Source organism: Balaenoptera acutorostrata, chromosome 10 (assembly GCF_949987535.1).
Source record: "Balaenoptera acutorostrata chromosome 10, mBalAcu1.1, whole genome shotgun sequence".
NCBI classification, from domain to species: Eukaryota; Metazoa; Chordata; class Mammalia; order Artiodactyla; family Balaenopteridae; genus Balaenoptera; species Balaenoptera acutorostrata.
In genome coordinates this window covers 85,598,898-85,609,850 of record NC_080073.1, presented here as the reverse complement: position 1 = coordinate 85,609,850, position 10,953 = coordinate 85,598,898, and the positions used below count along the sequence as shown (strand labels likewise).

At 42.3% G+C, this 10,953-nt stretch overlaps 4 non-coding genes across 4 annotated transcripts; 1 reads left to right on the top strand and 3 right to left on the bottom strand.

Moving 5' to 3' along the window:
* Positions 1 to 1,004: 1,004 nt before the first annotated feature.
* Positions 1,005 to 1,077, top strand: TRNAF-GAA (transfer RNA phenylalanine (anticodon GAA)). Its single transcript has one exon. It is a non-coding gene; the product is annotated as a tRNA-Phe (tRNA).
* Positions 1,078 to 4,098: 3,021 nt separating this feature from the next.
* Positions 4,099 to 4,171, bottom strand: TRNAR-ACG (transfer RNA arginine (anticodon ACG)). Its single transcript has one exon. It is a non-coding gene; the product is annotated as a tRNA-Arg (tRNA).
* A 1,212-nt stretch (positions 4,172 to 5,383) lies between these two features.
* On the bottom strand, positions 5,384 to 5,465 carry TRNAS-CGA (transfer RNA serine (anticodon CGA)). The gene has a single exon. It is a non-coding gene; the product is annotated as a tRNA-Ser (tRNA).
* Positions 5,466 to 10,129: 4,664 nt separating this feature from the next.
* On the bottom strand, positions 10,130 to 10,202 carry TRNAV-GAC (transfer RNA valine (anticodon GAC)). The gene has a single exon. It is a non-coding gene; the product is annotated as a tRNA-Val (tRNA).
* Positions 10,203 to 10,953: the final 751 nt, after the last annotated feature.

The window sequence follows — 10,953 nt, the reverse complement described above, 5'->3', positions numbered from 1 at the left end:
ATACCCAGTAGTGGCTAGGCTGTGAAGCAACCAGAAGCCTCATACATTGTTTTCAGTAGTGAGAACTGGTACGTGCATTTTGGAAAACAGTTTAGCAGCACCTAATAAAGTTAAACATACATATGTCCTATAGACTAGCAATTCCACCTATGTATCTATCTAATAAATCAGTGATTATATTCACCTAAAACCATGCACAAGAAGGTTCAGTGCTTTTTATAATAACCCTAAATTGAAAACCAAATGTCCATCGACTTTAGAATGGGTAAATTGTAGTATATCCATAAAATGGAAGTCGATAAATAGGAACAAACTGCTTTTAACTACTTTAGAAAACATTGATGAATCTCAAAGACAATATTGAGTGAAAGAAGCCAGACATAAGAATGTGGAGTCTACCTGATTCAATGTAGAAGTTTAAAAACACATGACAGTAGATATAGTGAAAGAGTTCAGAACAGTGGCTTACTTTGGGAGGGTATCAAATCAGAGGGAGCAGGAGGGAGCGTGCATGGTGACAAAGGGGTGTAAACTTGTAAAACTCAACACGCTGTACACTTAAGATGTGGGTGCTTTACTGTATATAACTTATACCTTAATAGAATAGAAAGGAATAAAAAACGACTGAAAGAGTAAAAGATATTTAAGCGTCAAGCTAGAAATGATCCCAAATGATGTTGTCTTATGTATCTAGGAAGCTTACCATTCCAACAGGAAGCTCTGAATCACCACACCCCTATAGCTATCCAATTCGTGTTCTTAAGAACAATACATACATTTTCTTTTATCACTGTTGTTTTGTTCTTCCTATCATATTCAGGAAACTTTGAGTATGTTTCTCCATTGTCTGAGTTTTGTTTGGTACAATTATTTTTGAAATGGGAAATACGTTGCATTTTCAGAAAACAAGGCAAAATTTTTTCTTTTTTCTTTCTGAAATGGAAGAGGTTGTTAAGAAAAGACTATTTAAAGTGAGTAGCTGAGAGGGACTTAGCTGGTGAGTGGCTGAAATAGCTCAGTTGGGAGAGCGTTAGACTGAAGATCTAAAGGTCCCTGGTTCAATCCCGGGTTTCGGCAACTCTTTGTCACCCTTTTGTAATGGGAACTAGGAGATACTGACCCAATACCAAGTGTCCGTCACCTTCAAATATATTGTCCATACTGCCATTTATACAGTGAGGAGTTACATACATTTACCCTTAATTTCCATGGCAAAACGCAATTCTATGCCCATATGCATAAATTCTTCCACAGCTTCAAGTAATTCCTTGCGGTAAAGAAAAAAACAAAAAAACAAAAACAAAACCCAAAAATACCCCCCAAAACTTAGTGCTTTATTTAGTTTGCACCTAGATGTTATTAAAGGCATCTGTAAGAAGCAGGGCATAAGCACTTTCAGTTCTCCACTTATTTACAGTAATTCTTTCAGTGTTCAAATTACTAAAACAAGCTCATTCCTTCGCGAAGGCTTTCTATGTGAACATCAGGGATCTATACACAAATTGTGGGATGTACAAGGATCTTCAAAAGCCAGAATGTGGTTGATTTTGACAAGTACAGAGGACGTGTGACTGCAGAAGAGGTGTCAGATAGATTTCTTTTCTGTGATTTTTGAGCACCTGGAAGTCTTAGCTCTTGAAACCCAGGACAAGAGCCCTTGAAGACTAGAGGAATAAAACTTAGAAGACTGGCGGAACTTGAGCCCGTAACGGTTGAAAATTTACCACTAGAAACCCACCTTCTCTCTTGCGCCAGAGTCGGCCTAAAATTAAACAAAATCATCACTTGCTGATTCATTTAGCTTTAAATTAATATATTCGTTGAAAATTTAACTAAGGGTCAGTCAGCATGAAAGTTCGAAAAGTAGAAAAGAAATGATACAACCTCAGGAAATGTAAAGGGACACTTCCCGAGGCTGCAGGAGATTCCTTCAACTTCAAATGATAAAAACTATAGCCTCACCAAGGACCAAAGAGCACATCTCACTTGTTCTACCTTCTCCGACCTAGTGCTTGGATCCTCTGCTTCTCAAAATGGAACTTGAGTGTTACAGAGAATGCACAGTTGGGTGAAAATTTTAATACCGACTTGAAAAAATTAGGTCACTAAGTTGCAAGTCATTAAAGAGACTTTTGCAATTTGTGATCCAGTAGGGACAGGCTTCTAAAAACCGGAGGCTCCCTTCATTCACGATTGAAAATCTCGTAACAGTGCTTTCTCCACAAATAAACTAGACAGCCTCTGCACGAAAATTTCTCCGTGGATTTTCTAGTCCAAATAAGAAAGAAGAATTGAAATAGTGTAGTTTCCCCAAGAAAGTCTATGAATGTGGTTTGAGGGAGCGGGGAAAAAGAAGTTCCTTTTATTTTTCAAACACAAAAAATGTAAACGAATTTACTTCCTTGAAAGAGAGTGACTTTCAGAGTAGCAGGTTAGTTGAGTTGGTTAGACCTTGGTGCTAATAACACCAAGAGCGCGGGTTTGATTCCCGTAGCGGCCAGTCGAGGTGTGGTTTTGACCTTCTGGTGCCTGCCGAGTAGGCACTTAGAATCCACAGTACGTATTAACTCTGAAACGCCACTGCTCAGAACCGGAAGTTCAGATATTGTCTCCTTTGTAAAACAAGAAGGCAATGTATTTTCGTTTCGCCTTGGTGGTTGTAGTTTTTCAAAATAAAAGTAACTTTAAAAGTTCAAGTTTATTGAAGAAAATTGAAGGAGTAGTGTGGGAACGAGACGGTTGTGTTTTAGGGAAGGATTAAGGTTAAAAAGAGTTACGAAATGTGCCTGCTTAGTTTTTGTGAACCTTCAGGAGACAGTATTATTTTGGCTCTTTAAACGAGTTTCAATCGAGAAAAGGAAGCAAGCTCAGGGTAGCCAGTGACCGAGTTGTTTAGAGCGTGGTCCTAGTAGCAGCAAGACGCGGGGTGTGTTCCCGTAACGTCTGTGCTTCGTTCTCTTTCCTTATCCCAGGCAGTTTCCAAGGTAAACGCCCGCTCCACGTGAGGTTGCCCCTTGGCTTTCACGGAAGATCTTCTCTCCCTTTAGCAGTAAAGAGCTGGGAATGGACTACGAAGCTGTAAGACGCCAGTTCTCCTTTCAATCCGTTCACAGCCCAACAGACTTGGGCCCCCGGAGGTAGCGCGTTTGGTGGTTCCTTTCGTTTCAGACTCAAGGGCTCCTCATAGCGCACGTCGGCAACTTCGATAAATTTACCTGCGGTGCAGAGCGAGGATACAAGCTACACCTTCGGAAATCGAGCCACATATTAAGATGCTCTTTTGGTTTAGTTTGAGGAATCCTCCCCACCCCCCACCCACCCTCCCGCCTTGGCAGTGATTTCCCCCCAGCCTCTCTGTTCTGTCTCCATACAGAGAAAAGAGGTAGGTCTGTTCTTTGGAGAGGCCGCTCCAAAGTTGCCTTCCCACGTCTTCCTTACACGCTCATCTTCTCCTGGGGTGTTTACTTTAAAAAAAATAATGGGGAGGGCACTCCTCTTGGTTCTTCTGTCCACTGAGGTCCGGTTTCCCAGCTCCTGCCTACTTCCAGAAGATGGTCGGTTCTGGCTGGTGAGGGAGGGGGAAGAGGGGCATCCGCCGGGCTTCAGAACTGAACCCTAATGGGCCCAACTGAGTGAGGCAAGGAGCCTCTCGCATCCCGCGTCCCCAACAGCCGAACCTTTCTTGACCCAACCTTTCCCCAGGAGATGTCCCTTTTCCTTTTGCTAGTAGCCATGCGAGGAAAGAGCTGTGCAGGGTAGTCCTCTGTGAGTGAGGACTCTTCCCAATAGGAAAAAATATTGATGGAGAAGATACTGCCAGGAAATTTTTTTTCGTTTATTTTTCTTTAAAGTTTGATTTAACACCCCCCCCCCCTTCCAGTGGTCTTTTTCAGCCAATCTCTTTTCTCAAGTTCAAGAAGTGATGAAAGGAGGAACATTTTCAGGATGGTCTTCTGATGCTTCTGAAGTCTCTTTCACACTCAACTGACAGAAGGTGAAGGATCACTTCCACGAATATACATTCGAAAGACTTTAAAAATTGTTTCAGTATCCTTTTGAAAAAAGTACCTAGGAAGATGAAGGAAAAACCGAGCTTGCCGAGCCAGCCAGGAGTCGAACCTAGAATCTTCTGATCCGTAGTCAGATGCGTTATCCATTGCGCCACTGGCCCCTAGCTGGACAGTTGTTCTCATGTTCATATCTTCATTACTATCCACAGTTTATGCCAGCCGAAAGAATGCTTGTGTTTTTTTTGTTTTTTTTTTTTTTTTAATTGAGTAAGAGGTTAAAACCAGAGACTGTATGGACTTTGGGAAAGCATGATTTCTTTTGTGCTTTGGTTGCATAACATAGATTTACATAAAATGTTTTCTTTGAAAACAATGGTTAATCTTCACTTATTCTCTGACTATGCGTTGAAAACTTGTTTGGTGCTTAGTATGCAGCTGCTCTCGTTGCTTCAACAAATCTCTATGGACTCAGTTATCTGTTCACTTTTCCTCACTCTATTTCACATCCTTTCTTACCCAGCTTATATTACTGCCTAGTTTTGAGCTCTTCATTCCTTCTTTTTTTCCCTCAGAATATTCATCTGCCCTCAAAACGCAATAAGGAGGCAAGAATTCAACAGAAATATACATTTTAAGAATTTCATTTGACAAAGAAACTTAGAAAACAGAATGGAATTGGCTTAAAAATGTACTTAGCTGTTCAAAGTAGGCAAAATAGCTGAAAATGCAAAAGTGCTCTAAGAGTGGTTTACTACGTTAAGAAGGAGACCAGATTTTTGAAATTCAAGGCAAAGTCAGAAGTTAAAATGTAATATATCCTCTCTGTGCCTCAATTTCCTGGTTTGTATAAAACGCTTGTCTTAAAGAGTGCGTAGCAAATATGATGGAATATTATCTTAAATTTTTATGGCTCTCACCAGCAGCCGCTAATATCAGGACAGACACTGAAGATTGCTGCCTGGGAATGCTTTAAAGAAGCTGCGGCTCATAATCACAAAGAGAAACGATTTCCCCAAATTCCAACGTCTCCTCTGTACACTTTGCTGCTGTAATCTCTCTTAACAGATTTAACAACTTTATTTCAACGCAGCCAGTACTTTTGAGCGCGCTCTAAGCCCGGTGAGGACAGTGGGGAGGCTGGGCTCCGGAGGCTCACAATGAAAGGGAATGAAATCTGGCTGCCGCCCACGCTCTTTAAACCTCTTTAAAAACTTGGGTTCTGAATCGGAACTGCAGCCTGAGGGATTTCTGTGAGGCTAGTTGGCACAGCAGTACATTTTGCGGAAGCTACATCGGAACTGCAGCCTGAGGGATTTCTGTGAGGCTAGTTGGCACAGCAGTACATTTTGCGGAAGCTACATCGAAAACGAGGACGCTGTGAGCAGGATTTGAACCTGCGCGGGGAATCCCCATTGGATTTCGAGTCCAACGCCTTAACCACTCGGCCATCACAGCTGGCGCCCAGCTGCTCCTTTCATCAGACTAAAGACAAGTATGCATTGTTGCCATGCAAGGTGGAAGAAGGGATAGGACCACGGACTTCTGGGTGTCCCCAAGAAAACCTTCTCCAACTCCAGGCTTGCTTATTTCACTCAGGGGCGATTTCGACTTTTCAGATATTTAGGCAAAAAAAAAATCTTGGCAACATTTTTTAATACTTCAATTTTTCTTTCATTCCACGGATGTGGGGGAATTGTCTTGTTCTACCTACAAAATGTATCTAGATCTGAAAAACTTCTCACCACCCCAACTGCTACAGCCCTGCTCCAAGAAACCTTCATCTCTAACATGGAATATTGCACAAATCTCTTAATAGGTTTCCCTTCTTCCACCTTTTTCATCCCTGCAAAACATTCTATGAAAAGCAGTCTGAGAGATATTTGTGAACCTAAAACACTTTATGGCACAGCTTTGCTCAAAACTGAACCGGCAACTCCTCATTTCATCAGAGTAAATGCCAAAGTCCTCACTGGGCCTACTGGATTGTCTGTGATCTCATTTCTCTGGTTATACTCCTTCTTGCCTACTCTGCTGTCGTTACTACTGACCTTCTTGTTTTACATTGTATATATCAGGCACATTGCTGTTTCAGGGCCTTTGCACTGACTGTTCCCCCTGCTGGTAATACTCTTGCTTTGATATATGTATGACTCAGCCCCTTATCTACTTCAGGTCTTTTCTCAAATATCACCTTATCAGTGAAACACGGCCATAAGTATAAACTCCCCTCATTCCAATGCTTTTCCTCCCCTCATTCCAATGCTTCTCCTCCCCGTTCTTTATTTTTTTCCATATCACTTATGATCATTTGACACACTTTAAAACTAGCTTGTTTATTTTGTGTATTTTCTGTCTCCTCTATGAGAGTGCAAACTCCAATGAGGGCAGAGATTTTTGTCTGTTTACTGCTAGACTCCCAGTACCTAGAGGAATGTCTGGTACATTTATTGAATGGATGACATTCAATAAATATTTGCTGAAAATGAACGAAATGGGTTTTAATATCCCATTTTTGCAGATGAGGAAATGAGATGCAGAGAGGTTATTAAGTTTCCCAGGATCACAACATAATAAAACCAAGACTGAAACCCAGCATTCAGACTTCCTTCCTAAAGATATTTCTGCTCTTCCAGAGATGCCTTAAGGGTTAGGGATGAAGTTGAGGGGGGAGGATAGGGAAGCAGTGTTGGCTGACTTGGGGAAAGAGGAAGAACTATAGAGGTTGGGATGGTTCAAAACAAACAGCTTCCTCCACAAGAACCATGTATTTGACTAGAACTTTTCTGATGCTCACATTCAAAGGCAGCAATCTATATAGTTTGTCTTAGGGAACACTACCTCAACATCAGGACCATTGTTCATATCCATTTGCTTAAATGAAAAAATTCAAGTCTCCTTTTGCTCTGAAATATGCATTTCCCCATTTCCTCCAGGGGAGCAATACCAATAACAAGCATAATGTTTGTGACAGTTATCTCTGGTTACTCTCCATGTCCTCTGAGACTCTTCATATCTGGCTTTCTCTGCCTTCTCCCTAATCTGGTAAAATCGCTTTCATATTCTATGCTCAGTATCACCATCCTAATATCCATGTCTTTCTTGTAGGCCCCTCTTTCTTCTAGAAAACTGCAATAATGTGGAACACTTCAGCCCCAGTCACTCATGGATGCAAATACTGGCTCCAAATTTTACAACTTGGTGATCTTGAACACTCCTCCACGTCTGCATCTATAAAACAAGTAAATGATTGTCAATAACAACGGCACCTACCCCCTTAGGCTTGCTTGTTAGTTTATATATGAAAAATCAATAACTACTTGATTTAATAGCTGGTAACAAATGGTAGCTATTACTACTGTTCTAGCTCTTTCTTTTCCATTTTTAGTTTCAACAACATAACATGGGAAGGGAATCAGAATATGCCACCCCAAAATATGCCACTATGGCATAAGGATGGTTTTGAAGGCAACGGAGAAAAAGCAAACACAGGAAGGACTCTCAGTCCTCTTCCTCTCTGTCTAAAAGCAGGGGGTAAATTTCCCTTTGTGAAGATGTTCCCCTCCCCATCCCCCATACCAGAAGGAGGAGAACAACCCTTATCACCAGAGATGGAAAGTCAACACCAAGATGAGTCTGCACACACAAGCCTTACTAAAATAACCCTTATCTTCTATTAGTTTCCCCATGTATTTACCTTCCCAGATTACTGCCTTTGGGAGCCCAAACCCCTCTTTTCTCTGTCTCTACTTCTCTATAACTTATTGCCCTTTGTTAAAACAGTATAAAATCTTTTGAGTCTAACTGCTTCTTTGGGTTTTCACTTCTTTTCTGGGAAGTCTCTGTGCATGTAAAATTAAAATTAAAATATTAACATCAATAAAATTTGTAAACGTTTTCTTTTAGTAGTCTGTCCTTTGTCAGTTTAATTCATAGGTCCCAGCTACAGACCTAAGAGGGTAGGGAAAAAGTTTTTCCTCCCTTACACACGGCAGGTGCAAAGATCAGAGCTTTGCGACTTTGAAGAAAATATACCCACTTCCAATAGGATATTAAGGAATGAACAAGTAATATGGAGCCAGGTGTCCTCATGTTTGAGTCATAACACACACACTAGCTCCACACTTAGGCCAGATAGGCGATCACTGCAAGACTCAGTATCTCAAATTACTGAGATACTGAGTCTTGCAGTGAAATTAGGAAAAGAATACCTTCCTCAGAGAATCATGGTAAGGGTTCAAACTTAACACCAGTATCTACTGAGTGTCTATTTTGTATCAGGTATATGCAAGGCAGTGTGGATTCATTGATGAGCAAAACCAGACACTGCTCTTACCTTCATGCAATTTACTACATTCCATTGAGAGAAACAGACATTAAGCAAGTTACCACACTGATAAATGTAAAATGTGCAGGGAAAGAGAATACATGATACTATGAGTAATACAGGACGTTCACTTAGGGATTTTAAGGAAGTCTTCCCTGAGAAAGTAATAATCCAGCTGAGATCTAAGCATGAGCAAGAGATAACTAAGCAAGGAGGCAAGCACAAAGCTCTTCAGCTAGAGGGGACATCATGTGCAAAGAGACTGATTACCTGAAGGCCCATGAGTATGGAACACAGACTGCAAGAGACAGTGAGCTGTAACATGAGGGTGGAGAAGTACTTAAGAGTTGGTATTTGGGGCAGTTATACGTAATGTGTTGTATAATATGACATCTACAACGCGTAGTGTGGTTCAGACTCTTAAAATGCTTGTTTCTGCCTCCTCTTGCCTTTATCTAGCCAAGATATCCAGAATATAAGATCTGGTGTGACTTAACCTCGAAGGAAAAACCAGTTAAAGTCCCCCAATAAGTTTGAAAGAATTCACCTCAGAAGGATCGTGAGAACTCTCCTAGGGGCTGGTAGGGGCAAATTCGGAGCCCCTGCTTCCCATTAGGAGATCTCAGTCTCTGTCGCCCCCGTGTGGTCAGTTCGTGAAGGCACGGATGTTAACTGAGTTGAACGCTTGCAAGACGAAATAATTACCCTGAAGGTGGGTCAGGAAAGCGGAAGCACCTTCGTTCCTGCGTTATGTCCATTCCAAAAGAAAAACTGTCCTCCTTAATGGTTTTTAGCAAAATATATCATGAAATACACACAAACAAGTCACCAAACTTCTCAACCCTTTCTTATTTCCGGGAAATCCCTCAAACTGCCCGAATACCTAACTGATTTCAGAAATGGTCAGGATCCTTCCTTTCATCCGGGACGGTCTCCGCCTGAGCTGGATGCCAGATGCTGAGTTTTAGGAGAACGTTGCGTTGATTCCGCTGAAGAAAAGGAATCAACGACAAGCGAGGGCCCCGAGTCCGCCCTGAGCCTGGGGGTGGAGTGGGGGGAGGGGGCGGATCCGGCATTTCCCCCTGCGGGGGGACACCCACTGGAGTTGAATAGCCTAAGATCAATCCCACCGAGAAGCAGACCCAGAGGATCTTCCTGGGGTGGTGGGAACGGAGGGGAAGGGGCGGTCCCGAAAATGCAGGCAAGAGTCGCCTTTCTCCAGTACAGATACCCAGGGGGTTCTTGAGGGCAGGGATCTTCTCTTATTCAACCCCCGACCCCTACCCCTCCCCACAACTCTTATTCCCCATCTACGCCTGATGACTTTTGGAACTACTGGATGGTACTAACAGGAATAAGCATAACTGGACAGTTGGGCGGTCGCTGCTCAGTTTCGAAGTGGAGCACTTTTCTTCCTCTGAAGTTCAGGAGAAAGTCACTTTGCAGAAAACCCACACGTCCAAGGGAGCCAGTGTCTCCCGCGCAGCGCAGGCGGGGTCTTGTGCAGCGGGTGTCTCCTCGGGTCGACACCATTCGGGCCTCTCGGCCCTTCCAGCCGGAGGACGCCGAGTGCAGGAGGAGAAAGAGCGGCCCGCGACCTGCGCGGGAGGGGAGGCGGGGAGACCCGGGCTTCAGCGCAGGTGGCGTCGGGACGGCTTTTCATTTTAAACCCCTGGACCTCAAAAGAAGCGCAAATGTCTGTGTATGTTTTGAAGTCTGGCACCACCAAAAAGCAGTATGGGTTTCATGCTGAAATGGGAAACAACTCAGAAGTAAGAGTAGGGACACCCAGACCTGTTTCCGCCCGGTTTCGAACCGGGGACTTTTCGCGTGTTAGGCGAACGTGATAACCACTGCACTACGGAAACTGGACGCGGAATAAGAACACGTGAAGGTATTCCTTGAGGCCCTAGGTCTCTGAAATTTTTCCTTTTTTTTTTTTGAAATCAACGATATTATACATGAATAGAAATGCGTTTACCAACTATATCTACCACAATGTTCAGAAGAAGCCTGTTCGAACAGCCAAAAAACTGGAATGCCCTTGAAGGCTTCCCAGAGAAAATGACACCAAATCTAAGACTTCATAGATGAAAAGAAGTATGGTGGTTGTAGAGAGGTAGAAAGGGAATTTTGTTACTGAGAACTGAATGAAGTGGGAATAGTTCGTGGAGTGGAGCGGGGGTGGGAATCCAAGAATTTGAAGCAAGGCATGGAAAGAAATGAGACTAAATGGAAATATATGAGCCAGATCAGAGGGAAGAGGGATGTGCCTTCCAAAGAGGGGAAGGTAGATTTCAATCTGAATATGATGAGAGATTGGAGACTAACCTTTAATTCTTGGAGTATAGACGTTATCACTGAAGAGTTTTGTGTTTTTTTTAAATCAAAGTGTAATTTACATACATTAAAATGCTCTAATCTTAAGGGTACTTATAGCTCAATGGGGAAAAAAATGTGACAACAACTCATTGATTCAATAAGCTCAGCAAATAACAACCAAGATAAACATAAAGAAAACTATAACTAGCCAAATTATGTTGAAATTCTTGAAAAACAAAGATAAAAACATCTTAAAAGAAGCTGGAGAGAAACTATACTACATGTTAGATTAAACAA